Source organism: Lissotriton helveticus, chromosome 8 (assembly GCF_964261635.1).
Source record: "Lissotriton helveticus chromosome 8, aLisHel1.1, whole genome shotgun sequence".
Classification (NCBI taxonomy): Eukaryota; Metazoa; Chordata; class Amphibia; order Caudata; family Salamandridae; genus Lissotriton; species Lissotriton helveticus.
The window spans coordinates 109,591,391-109,604,926 of NC_136069.1; positions in this window are offsets into that span (position 1 = coordinate 109,591,391).

Genomic DNA, 13,536 nt, shown 5'->3' on the forward strand with positions numbered 1-13,536 from the left:
GAAAGTACTCCAGTTGAGTAGAGGTATGGCACAAAACGGTGGTGTCTTCTTGAATAAATATGAAGGGCAGGGTCCATTCTGGCACGATGGTCCTGGCACAAAAATTAAACCTCAACAGGAAGCACTTACAGATATCATTACAGCATGTGCCCTAGTTGAAGCTTAAATTCAGTGACTCATTCATCAGCCCAAAAACAATCGTGAGCGTCGTGGAGGCTGGGCAGGTGTGCCTTCTTCCCAAATATACCATCGAAAATCAGCTGTGATGCTGGACAGAGGCCTTTGCATCCTTGACTTTCACGAGCGCAATCCCTGTGCTGTTCCTGTGACCTCGAGCTTCTGTATCTTCATCTGCTGCTCTGATCGGTCTCTGACCTTATATACACACAAGAGGCATGTTCACTCGCATGGAAGCCCCGCCCGTTTGGCCCCGCCCACACACACGAGGTGTGCACCCTCTTCCCGCCATTTACCCACTATGATGGACAGCTCACTCAAGGGACCCCTGCGCACTTCGGCGAGATTGCATAGTAACACACACATTGTCGCTGGAACTAGTTGAAGCTCAAATGCAGTGACTCATTCATCAGCCCAAAAACAATCGTGAGCGTTGGGAGGCTGGGCAGCTGTGCCTTCTTCCCAAATCTACCGTCAAAAATCAGCTGTGATGCTGGACAGAGGCCTTTGCATCCTTGACTTTCAAGAGCGCAATCCCTGTGCTGTTCCTGTGCCCACGAGCTTCTGTATCTTCATCTGCTGCTCTGATCGGTCTCTGACCTTATATACACACAAGAGGCATGTTCACTCGCATGGAAGCCCCGCCCGTTTGGCCCCGCCCACACACACGCGGTGTGCACCGTCTTCCCGCCATTTACCCACTATGATGGACAGCTCACTCAAGGGACCCCTGCGCCCTTCGGCGCGATTGCATAGTAACACACACTTGGTCGCTGGAACAAGTTGAAGCTCAAATGCAGTGACTCATTCATCAGCCCAAAAACAATCGTGAGCGTTGGGAGGCTGGGCAGCTGTGCCTTCTTCCCAAATCTACCGTCGAAAATCAGCTGTGATGCTGGACAGAGGCCTTTGCATCCTTGACTTTCAAGAGTGCAATCCCTGTGCTGTTCCTGTGCCCACGAGCTTCTGTATCTTCATCTGCTGCTCTGATCGGTCTCTGACCTTATATACACACAAGAGGCATGTTCACTCGCATGGAAGACCCGCCCGTTTGGCCCCGCCCACACACACGCGGTGTGCACCGTCTTCCCGCCATTTACCCACTATGATGGACAGTTCACTCAAGGGACCCCTGCGCACTTCGGCGCGATTGCATAGTAACACACACTTGGTCGCTGTAGACAACTCTCTGGCACTTTAGGCAGCTGTAGTGTAGTAAAAGCACTATACATTTACCCAACGAGGTAGCACTTACTGATTATCCAGTAGAAAGTACTCCAGTTGAGTAGAGGTATGGCACAAAACGGTGGCGTCTTCTTGAATAAATATGAAAGGCAGGGTCCATTCTGGCACGATGGTCCTGGCACAAAAATTAAACCTCAACAGGAAGCACTTACAGATATCATTACAGCATGTGCCCTAGTTGAAGCTTAAATTCAGTGACTCATTCATCAGCCCAAAAACAATCGTGATCGTCGTGGAGGCTGGGCAGGTGTGCCTTCTTCCCAAATATACCATCGAAAATCAGCTGTGATGCTGGACAGAGGCATTTGCATCCTTGACTTTCACGAGCGCAATCCCTGTGCTGTTCCTGTGACCTCGAGCTTCTGTATCTTCAGCTGCTGCTCTGATCGGTCTCTGACCTTATATACACACAAGAGGCATGTTCACTCGCATGGAAGCCCCGCCCGTTTGGCCCCGCCCACACACACACGCGGTGTGCACCGTCTTCACGCCATTTACCCACTATGATGGACAGCTCACTCAAGGGACCCCTGCGCACTTCGGCGAGATTGCATAGTAACACACACATTGTCGCTGGAACTAGTTGAAGCTCAAATGCAGTGACTCATTCATCAGCCCAAAAACAATCGTGAGCGTTGGGAGGCTGGGCAGCTGTGCCTTCTTCCCAAATCTACCGTCGAAAATCAGCTGTGATGCTGGACAGAGGCCTTTGCATCCTTGACTTTCAAGAGCGCAATCCCTGTGTTGTTCCTGTGCCCACGAGCTTCTGTATCTTCATCTGCTGCTCTGATCGGTCTCTGACCTTTTATACACACAAGAGGCATGTTCACTCGCATGGAAGCCCCGCCCGTTTGGCCCCGCCCACACACACGCGCGGTGTGCACCGTCTTCCCGCCATTTACCCACTATGATGGACAGCTCACTCAAGGGACCCCTGCGCCCTTCGGCGCGAATGCATAGTAACACACACCTGGTCGCTGTAGACAACTCTCTGGCACTTTAGGCAGCTGTAGTGTAGTAAAAGCACTATACATTTACCCAACGAGGTAGCACTTACTGATTATCCAGTAGAAAATACTCCAGTTGAGTAGAGGTATGGCACAAAACGGTGGCGTCTTCTTGAATAAATATGAAGGGCAGGGTCCATTCTGGCACGATGGTCCTGGCACAAAAATTAAACCTCAACAGGAAGCACTTACAGATATCATTACAGCATGTGCCCTAGTTGAAGCTTAAATTCAGTGACTCATTCATCAGCCCAAAAACAATCGTGAGCGTCGTGAAGGCTGGGCAGGTGTGCCTTCTTCCCAAATCTACCGTCGAAAATCAGCTGTGATGCTGGACAGAGGCCTTTGCATCCTTGACTTTCAAGAGCGCAATCCATGTGCTGTTCCTGTGACCTCGAGCTTCTGTATCTTCAGCTGCTGCTCTGATCGGTCTCTGACCTTATATACACACAAGTGGCATGTTCACTCGCATGGAAGCCCCGCCCGTTTGGCCCCGCCCACACACACACGGTGTGCACCCTCTTCCCGCCATTTACACACTATGATGGACAGCTCACTCAAGGGACCCCTGCGCACTTCGGCGCGATTGCATAGTAACACACACATAGCCGCTGGAACTAGTTGAAGCTCAAATGCAGTGACTCATTCATCAGCCCAAAAACAATCGTGAGCGTTGGGAGGCTGGGCAGATGGGCCTTCTTCCCAAATATACCATCGAAAATCAGCTGTGATGCTGGACAGAGGCCTTTGCATCCTTGACTTTCAAGCGCGCAATCCCTGTGCTGTTCCTGTGACCACGAGCTTCTGTATCTTCATCTGCTGCTCTGATCGGTCTCTGACCTTATATACACACAAGAGGCATGTTCACTCGCATGGAAGCCCCGCCCGTTTGGCCCCGCCCACACACACGAGGTGTGCACCCTCTTCCCGCCATTTACACACTATGATGGACAGCTTACTCAAGGGACCCCTGCGCACTTCGGCGAGATTGCATAGTAACACACATTGTCGCTGGAACTAGTTGAAGCTCAAATGCAGTGACTCATTCATCAGCCCAAAAACAATCGTGAGCGTTGGGAGGCTGGGCAGCTGTGCCTTCTTCCCAAATCTACCGTCAAAAATCAGCTGTGATGCTGGACAGAGGCCTTTGCATCCTTGACTTTCAAGAGCGCAATCCCTGTGCTGTTCCTGTGACCACGAGCTTCTGTATCTTCAGCTGCTGCTCTGATCGGTCTCTGACCTTATATACACACAAGAGGCATGTTCACTCGCATGGAAGCCCCGCCCGTTTGGCCCCGCCCACACACACGCGGTGTGCACCGTCTTCCCACCATTTACCCACTATGATGGACAGCTCACTCAAGGGACCCCTGCGCACTTCGGCGAGATTGCATAGTAACACACACATTGTCGCTGGAACAAGTTGAAGCTCAAATGCAGTGACTCATTCATCAGCCCAAAAACAATCGTGAGCGTTGGGAGGCTGGGCAGCTGTGCCTTCTTCCCAAATCTACCGTCGAAAATCAGCTGTGATGCTGGACAGAGGCCTTTGCATCCTTGACTTTCAAGAGTGCAATCCCTGTGCTGTTCCTGTGCCCACGAGCTTCTGTATCTTCATCTGCTGCTCTGATCGGTCTCTGACCTTATATACACACAAGAGGCATGTTCACTCGCATGGAAGACCCGCCCGTTTGGCCCCGCCCACACACACGCGGTGTGCACCGTCTTCCCGCCATTTACCCACTATGATGGACAGTTCACTCAAGGGACCCCTGCGCACTTCGGCGCGATTGCATAGTAACACACACTTGGTCGCTGGAACTAGTTGAAGCTCAAATGCAGTGACTCATTCATCAGCCCAAAAACAATCGTGAGCGTCGTGGAGGCTGGGCAGGTGTGCCTTCTTCCCAAATCTACCGTCGAAAATCAGCTGTGATGCTGGACAGAGGCCTTTGCATCCTTGACTTTCAAGAGCGCAATACCTGTGCTGTTCCTGTGACCTCGAGCTTCTGTATCTTCAGCTGCTGCTCTGATCGGTCTCTGACATTATATACACACAAGAGGCATGTTCACTCGCATGGAAGCCCCGCCCGTTTGGCCCCGCCCACACACACACGCGGTGTGCACCGTCTTCACGCCATTTACCCACTATGATGGACAGCTCACTCAAGGGACCCCTGCGCACTTCGGCGAGATTGCATAGTAACACACACTTGGTCGCTGGAACTAGTTGAAGCTCAAATGCAGTGACACATTCATCAGCCCAAAAACAATCGTGAGCGTCGTGGAGGCTGGGCAGGTGTGCCTTCTTCCCAAATCTACCGTCGAAAATCAGCTGTGATGCTGGACAGAGGCCTTTGCATCCTTGACTTTCAAGAGCGCAATCCCTGTGTTGTTCCTGTGCCCACGAGCTTCTGTATCTTCATCTGCTGCTCTGATCGGTCTCTGACCTTTTATACACACAAGAGGCATGTTCACTCGCATGGAAGCCCCGCCCGTTTGGCCCCGCCCACACACACACGCGGTGTGCACCGTCTTCCCGCCATTTACCCACTATGATGGACAGCTCACTCAAGGGACCCCTGCGCCCTTCGGCGCGAATGCATAGTAACACACACCTGGTCGCTGTAGACAACTCTCTGGCACTTTAGGCAGCTGTAGTGTAGTAAAAGCACTATACATTTACCCAACGAGGTAGCACTTACTGATTATCCAGTAGAAAGTACTCCAGTTGAGTAGAGGTATGGCACAAAACGGTGGCGTCTTCTTGAATAAATATGAAGGGCAGGGTCCATTCTGGCACGATGGTCCTGGCACAAAAATTAAACCTCAACAGGAAGCACTTACAGATATCATTACAGCATGTGCCCTAGTTGAAGCTTAAATTCAGTGACTCATTCATCAGCCCAAAAACAATCGTGAGCGTCGTGAAGGCTGGGCAGGTGTGCCTTCTTCCCAAATCTACCGTCGAAAATCAGCTGTGATGCTGGACAGAGGCCTTTGCATCCTTGACTTTCAAGAGCGCAATCCATGTGCTGTTCCTGTGACCTCGAGCTTCTGTATCTTCAGCTGCTGCTCTGATCGGTCTCTGACCTTATATACACACAAGAGGCATGTTCACTCGCATGGAAGCCCCGCCCATTTGGCCCCGCCCACACACACACGGTGTGCACCCTCTTCCCGCCATTTACCCACTATGATGGACAGCTCACTCAAGGGACCCCTGCGCACTTCGGCGCGATTGCATAGTAACACACACATAGTCGCTGGAACTAGTTGAAGCTCAAATGCAGTGACTCATTCATCAGCCCAAAAACAATCGTGAGCGTTGGGAGGCTGGGCAGATGGGCCTTCTTCCCAAATATACCATCGAAAATCAGCTGTGATGCTGGACAGAGGCCTTTGCATCCTTGACTTTCAAGCGCGCAATCCCTGTGCTGTTCCTGTGACCACGAGCTTCTGTATCTTCATCTGCTGCTCTGATCGGTCTCTGACCTTATATACACACAAGAGGCATGTTCACTCGCATGGAAGCCCCGCCCGTTTGGCCCCGCCCACACACACGAGGTGTGCACCCTCTTCCCGCCATTTACACACTATGATGGACAGCTTACTCAAGGGACCCCTGCGCACTTCGGCGAGATTGCATAGTAACACACATTGTCGCTGGAACTAGTTGAAGCTCAAATGCAGTGACTCATTCATCAGCCCAAAAACAATCGTGAGCGTTGGGAGGCTGGGCAGCTGTGCCTTCTTCCCAAATCTACCGTCAAAAATCAGCTGTGATGCTGGACAGAGGCCTTTGCATCCTTGACTTTCAAGAGCGCAATCCCTGTGCTGTTCCTGTGACCACGAGCTTCTGTATCTTCAGCTGCTGCTCTGATCGGTCTCTGACCTTATATACACACAAGAGGCATGTTCACTCGCATGGAAGCCCCGCCCGTTTGGCCCCGCCCACACACACGCGGTGTGCACCGTCTTCCCACCATTTACCCACTATGATGGACAGTTCACTCAAGGGACCCCTGCGCCCTTCGGCGCGAATGCATAGTAACACACACATAGTCGCTGGAACTAGTTGAAGCTCAAATGCAGTGACTCATTCATCAGCCCAAAAACAATCGTGAGCGTTGGGAGGCTGGGCAGCTGTGCCTTCTTCCCAAATCTACTGTCGAAAATCAGCTGTGATGCTGGACAGAGGCCTTTGCATCCTTGACTTTCAAGAGTGCAATCCCTGTGCTGTTTCTGTGCCCACGAGCTTCTGTATCTTCATCTGCTGCTCTGATCGGTCTCTGACCTTATATACACACAAGAGGCATGTTCACTCGCATGGAAGACCCGCCCGTTTGGCCCCGCCCACACACACGCGGTGTGCACCGTCTTCCCGCCATTTACCCACTATGATGGACAGTTCACTCAAGGGACCCCTGCGCACTTCGGCGCGATTGCATAGTAACACACACTTGGTCGCTGGAACTAGTTGAAGCTCAAATGCAGTGACTCATTCATCAGCCCAAAAACAATCGTGAGCGTCGTGGAGGCTGGGCAGGTGTGCCTTCTTCCCAAATCTACCGTCGAAAATCAGCTGTGATGCTGGACAGAGGCCTTTGCATCCTTGACTTTCAAGAGCGCAATCCCTGTGCTGTTCCTGTGACCTCGAGCTTCTGTATCTTCAGCTGCTGCTCTGATCGGTCTCTGACATTATATACACACAAGAGGCATGTTCACTCGCATGGAAGCCCCGCCCGTTTGGCCCCGCCCACACACACACGGTGTGCACCCTCTTCCCGCCATTTACCCACTATGATGGACAGCTCACTCAAGGGACCCCTGCGCACTTCGGCGCGATTGCATAGTAACACACACATAGTCGCTGGAACTAGTTGAAGCTCAAAAGCAGTGACTCATTCATCAGCCCAAAAACAATCGTGAGCGTTGGGAGGCTGGGCAGATGTGCCTTCTTCCCAAATATACCATCGAAAATCAGCTGTGATGCTGGACAGAGGCCTTTGCATCCTTGACTTTCAAGAGCGCAATCCCTGTGCTGTTCATGTGCCCACGAGCTTCTGTATCTTCATCTGCTGCTCTGATCGGTCTCTGACCTTATATACACACAAGAGGCATGTTCACTCGCATGGAAGCCCCGCCCGTTTGGCCCCGCCCACACACACGCGGTGTGCACCGTCTTCCCGCCATTTACCCACTATGATGGACAGCTCACTCAAGGGACCCCTGCGCCCTTCGGCGCGAATGCATAGTAACACACACCTGGTCGCTGTAGACAACTCTCTGGCACTTTAGGCAGCTGTAGTGTAGTAAAAGCACTATACATTTACCCAACGAGGTAGCACTTACTGATTATCCAGTAGAAAGTACTCCAGTTGAGTAGAGGTATGGCACAAAACGGTGGCGTCTTCTTGAATAAATATGAAGGGCAGGGTCCATTCTGGCACGATGGTCCTGGCACAAAAATTAAACCTCAACAGGAAGCACTTACAGATATCATTACAGCATGTGCCCTAGTTGAAGCTTAAATTCAGTGACTCATTCATCAGCCCAAAAACAATCGTGAGCGTCGTGGAGGCTGGGCAGGTGTGCCTTCTTCCCAAATATACCATCGAAAATCAGCTGTGATGCTGGACAGAGGCATTTGCATCCTTGACTTTCACGATCGCAATCCCTGTGCTGTTCCTGTGACCTCGAGCTTCTGTATCTTCATCTGCTGCTCTGATCGGTCTCTGACCTTTTATACACACAAGAGGCATGTTCACTCGCATGGAAGCCCCGCCCGTTTGGCCCCGCCCACACACACACGCGGTGTGCACCGTCTTCACGCCATTTACCCACTATGATGGACAGCTCACTCAAGGGACCCCTGCGCCCTTCGGCGCGAATGCATAGTAACACACACATGGTCGCTGTAGACAACTCTCTGGCACTTTAGGCAGCTGTAGTGTAGTAAAAGCACTATACATTTACCCAACGAGGTAGCACTTACTGATTATCCAGTAGAAAGTACTCCAGTTGAGTAGAGGTATGGCACAAAACGGTGGTGTCTTCTTGAATAAATATGAAGGGCAGGGTCCATTCTGGCACGATGGTCCTGGCACAAAAATTAAACCTCAACAGGAAGCACTTACAGATATCATTACAGCATGTGCCCTAGTTGAAGCTTAAATTCAGTGACTCATTCATCAGCCCAAAAACAATCGTGAGCGTCGTGGAGGCTGGGCAGGTGTGCCTTCTTCCCAAATATACCATCGAAAATCAGCTGTGATGCTGGACAGAGGCATTTGCATCCTTGACTTTCACGATCGCAATCCCTGTGCTGTTCCTGTGACCTCGAGCTTCTGTATCTTCATCTGCTGCTCTGATCGGTCTCTGACCTTTTATACACACAAGAGGCATGTTCACTCGCATGGAAGCCCCGCCCGTTTGGCCCCGCCCACACACACACGCGGTGTGCACCGTCTTCACGCCATTTACCCACTATGATGGACAGCTCACTCAAGGGACGCCTGTGCCCTTCGGCGCGAATGCATAGTAACACACACATGGTCGCTGTAGACAACTCTCTGGCACTTTAGGCAGCTGTAGTGTAGTAAAAGCACTATACATTTACCCAACGAGGTAGCACTTACTGATTATCCAGTAGAAAGTACTCCAGTTGAGTAGAGGTATGGCACAAAACGGTGGTGTCTTCTTGAATAAATATGAAGGGCAGGGTCCATTCTGGCACGATGGTCCTGGCACAAAAATTAAACCTCAACAGGAAGCACTTACAGATATCATTACAGCATGTGCCCTAGTTGAAGCTTAAATTCAGTGACTCATTCATCAGCCCAAAAACAATCGTGAGCGTCGTGGAGGCTGGGCAGGTGTGCCTTCTTCCCAAATATACCATCGAAAATCAGCTGTGATGCTGGACAGAGGCCTTTGCATCCTTGACTTTCACGAGCGCAATCCCTGTGCTGTTCCTGTGACCTCGAGCTTCTGTATCTTCATCTGCTGCTCTGATCGGTCTCTGACCTTATATACACACAAGAGGCATGTTCACTCGCATGGAAGCCCCGCCCGTTTGGCCCCGCCCACACACACGAGGTGTGCACCCTCTTCCCGCCATTTACCCACTATGATGGACAGCTCACTCAAGGGACCCCTGCGCACTTCGGCGAGATTGCATAGTAACACACACATTGTCGCTGGAACTAGTTGAAGCTCAAATGCAGTGACTCATTCATCAGCCCAAAAACAATCGTGAGCGTTGGGAGGCTGGGCAGCTGTGCCTTCTTCCCAAATCTACCGTCAAAAATCAGCTGTGATGCTGGACAGAGGCCTTTGCATCCTTGACTTTCAAGAGCGCAATCCCTGTGCTGTTCCTGTGCCCACGAGCTTCTGTATCTTCATCTGCTGCTCTGATCGGTCTCTGACCTTATATACACACAAGAGGCATGTTCACTCGCATGGAAGCCCCGCCCGTTTGGCCCCGCCCACACACACGCGGTGTGCACCGTCTTCCCGCCATTTGCCCACTATGATGGACAGCTCACTCAAGGGACCCCTGCGCCCGTCGGCGCGAATGCATAGTAACACACACATTGTCGCTGGAACAAGTTGAAGCTTAAATTCAGTGACTCATTCATCAGCCCAAAAACAATCGTGAGCGTCGTGGAGGCTGGACAGGTGTGCCTTCTTCCCAAATCTACCGTCGAAAATCAGCTGTGATGCTGGACAGAGGCCTTTGCATCCTTGACTTTCAAGAGCGCAATCCCTGTGCTGTTCCTGTGACCTCGAGCTTCTGTATCTTCAGCTGCTGCTCTGATCGGTCTCTGACCTTATATACACACAAGAGGCATGTTCACTCGCATGGAAGCCCCGCCCGTTTGGCCCCGCCCACACACACACGGTGTGCACCCTCTTCCCGCCATTTACCCACTATGATGGACAGTTCACTCAAGGGACCCCTGCGCCCTTCGGCGCGAATGCATAGTAACACACACATAGTCGCTGGAACTAGTTGAAGCTCAAATGCAGTGACTCATTCATCAGCCCAAAAACAATCGTGAGCGTTGGGAGGCTGGGCAGCTGTGCCTTCTTCCCAAATCTACCGTCGAAAATCAGCTGTGATGCTGGACAGAGGCCTTTGCATCCTTGACTTTCAAGAGTGCAATCCCTGTGCTGTTCCTGTGCCCACGAGCTTCTGTATCTTCATCTGCTGCTCTGATCGGTCTCTGACCTTATATACACACAAGAGGCATGTTCACTCGCATGGAAGACCCGCCCGTTTGGCCCCGCCCACACACACGCGGTGTGCACCGTCTTCCCGCCATTTACCCACTATGATGGACAGTTCACTCAAGGGACCCCTGCGCACTTCGGCGCGATTGCATAGTAACACACACTTGGTCGCTGGAACTAGTTGAAGCTCAAATGCAGTGACTCATTCATCAGCCCAAAAACAATCGTGAGCGTCGTGGAGGCTGGGCAGGTGTGCCTTCTTCCCAAATCTACCGTCGAAAATCAGCTGTGATGCTGGACAGAGGCCTTTGCATCCTTGACTTTCAAGAGCGCAATCCCTGTGCTGTTCCTGTGACCTCGAGCTTCTGTATCTTCAGCTGCTGCTCTGATCGGTCTCTGACATTATATACACACAAGAGGCATGTTCACTCGCATGGAAGCCCCGCCCGTTTGGCCCCGCCCACACACACACGGTGTGCACCCTCTTCCCGCCATTTACCCACTATGATGGACAGCTCACTCAAGGGACCCCTGCGCACTTCGGCGCGATTGCATAGTAACACACACATAGTCGCTGGAACTAGTTGAAGCTCAAAAGCAGTGACTCATTCATCAGCCCAAAAACAATCGTGAGCGTTGGGAGGCTGGGCAGCTGTGCCTTCTTCCCAAATATACCATCGAAAATCAGCTGTGATGCTGGACAGAGGCCTTTGCATCCTTGACTTTCAAGAGCGCAATCCCTGTGCTGTTCCTGTGCCCACGAGCTTCTGTATCTTCATCTGCTGCTCTGATCGGTCTCTGACCTTATATACACACAAGAGGCATGTTCACTCGCATGGAAGCCCCGCCCGTTTGGCCCCGCCCACACACACGCGGTGTGCACCGTCTTCCCGCCATTTACCCACTATGATGGACAGCTCACTCAAGGGACCCCTGCGCCCTTCGGCGCGAATGCATAGTAACACACACCTGGTCGCTGTAGACAACTCTCTGGCACTTTAGGCAGCTGTAGTGTAGTAAAAGCACTATACATTTACCCAACGAGGTAGCACTTACTGATTATCCAGTAGAAAGTACTCCAGTTGAGTAGAGGTATGGCACAAAACGGTGGTGTCTTCTTGAATAAATATGAAGGGCAGGGTCCATTCTGGCACGATGGTCCTGGCACAAAAATTAAACCTCAACAGGAAGCACTTACAGATATCATTACAGCATGTGCCCTAGTTGAAGCTTAAATTCAGTGACTCATTCATCAGCCCAAAAACAATCGTGAGCGTCGTGGAGGCTGGGCAGGTGTGCCTTCTTCCCAAATATACCATCGAAAATCAGCTGTGATGCTGGACAGAGGCCTTTGCATCCTTGACTTTCACGAGCGCAATCCCTGTGCTGTTCCTGTGACCTCGAGCTTCTGTATCTTCATCTGCTGCTCGGATCGGTCTCTGACCTTATATACACACAAGAGGCATGTTCACTCGCATGGAAGCCCCGCCCGTTTGGCCCCGCCCACACACACGAGGTGTGCACCCTCTTCCCGCCATTTACCCACTATGATGGACAGCTCACTCAAGGGACCCCTGCGCACTTCGGCGAGATTGCATAGTAACACACACATTGTCGCTGGAACTAGTTGAAGCTCAAATGCAGTGACTCATTCATCAGCCCAAAAACAATCGTGAGCGTTGGGAGGCTGGGCAGCTGTGCCTTCTTCCCAAATCTACCGTCAAAAATCAGCTGTGATGCTGGACAGAGGCCTTTGCATCCTTGACTTTCAAGAGCGCAATCCCTGTGCTGTTCCTGTGCCCACGAGCTTCTGTATCTTCATCTGCTGCTCTGATCGGTCTCTGACCTTATATACACACAAGAGGCATGTTCACTCGCATGGAAGCCCCGCCCGTTTGGCCCCGCCCACACACACGCGGTGTGCACCGTCTTCCCGCCATTTGCCCACTATGATGGACAGCTCACTCAAGGGACCCCTGCGCCCTTCGGCGCGAATGCATAGTAACACACACATGGTCGCTGTAGACAACTCTCTGGCACTTTAGGCAGCTGTAGTGTAGTAAAAGCACTATACATTTACCCAACGAGGTAGCACTTACTGATTATCCAGTAGAAAGTACTCCAGTTGAGTAGAGGTATGGCACAAAACGGTGGTGTCTTCTTGAATAAATATGAAGGGCAGGGTCCATTCTGGCACGATGGTCCTGGCACAAAAATTAAACCTCAACAGGAAGCACTTACAGATATCATTACAGCATGTGCCCTAGTTGAAGCTTAAATTCAGTGACTCATTCATCAGCCCAAAAACAATCGTGAGCGTCGTGGAGGCTGGGCAGGTGTGCCTTCTTCCCAAATATACCATCGAAAATCAGCTGTGATGCTGGACAGAGGCCTTTGCATCCTTGACTTTCACGAGCGCAATCCCTGTGCTGTTCCTGTGACCTCGAGCTTCTGTATCTTCATCTGCTGCTCTGATCGGTCTCTGACCGTATATACACACAAGAGGCATGTTCACTCGCATGGAAGCCCCGCCCGTTTGGCCCCGCCCACACACACACGAGGTGTGCACCCTCTTCCCGCCATTTACCCACTATGATGGACAGCTCACTCAAGGGACCCCTGCGCACTTCGGCGAGATTGCATAGTAACACACACATTGTCGCTGGAACTAGTTGAAGCTCAAATGCAGTGACTCATTCATCAGCCCAAAAACAATCTTGAGCGTTGGGAGGCTGGGCAGCTGTGCCTTCTTCCCAAATCTACCGTCAAAAATCTGCTGTGATGCTGGACAGAGGCCTTTGCATCCTTGACTTTCAAGAGCGCAATCCCTGTGCTGTTCCTGTGCCCACGAGCTTCTGTATCTTCATCT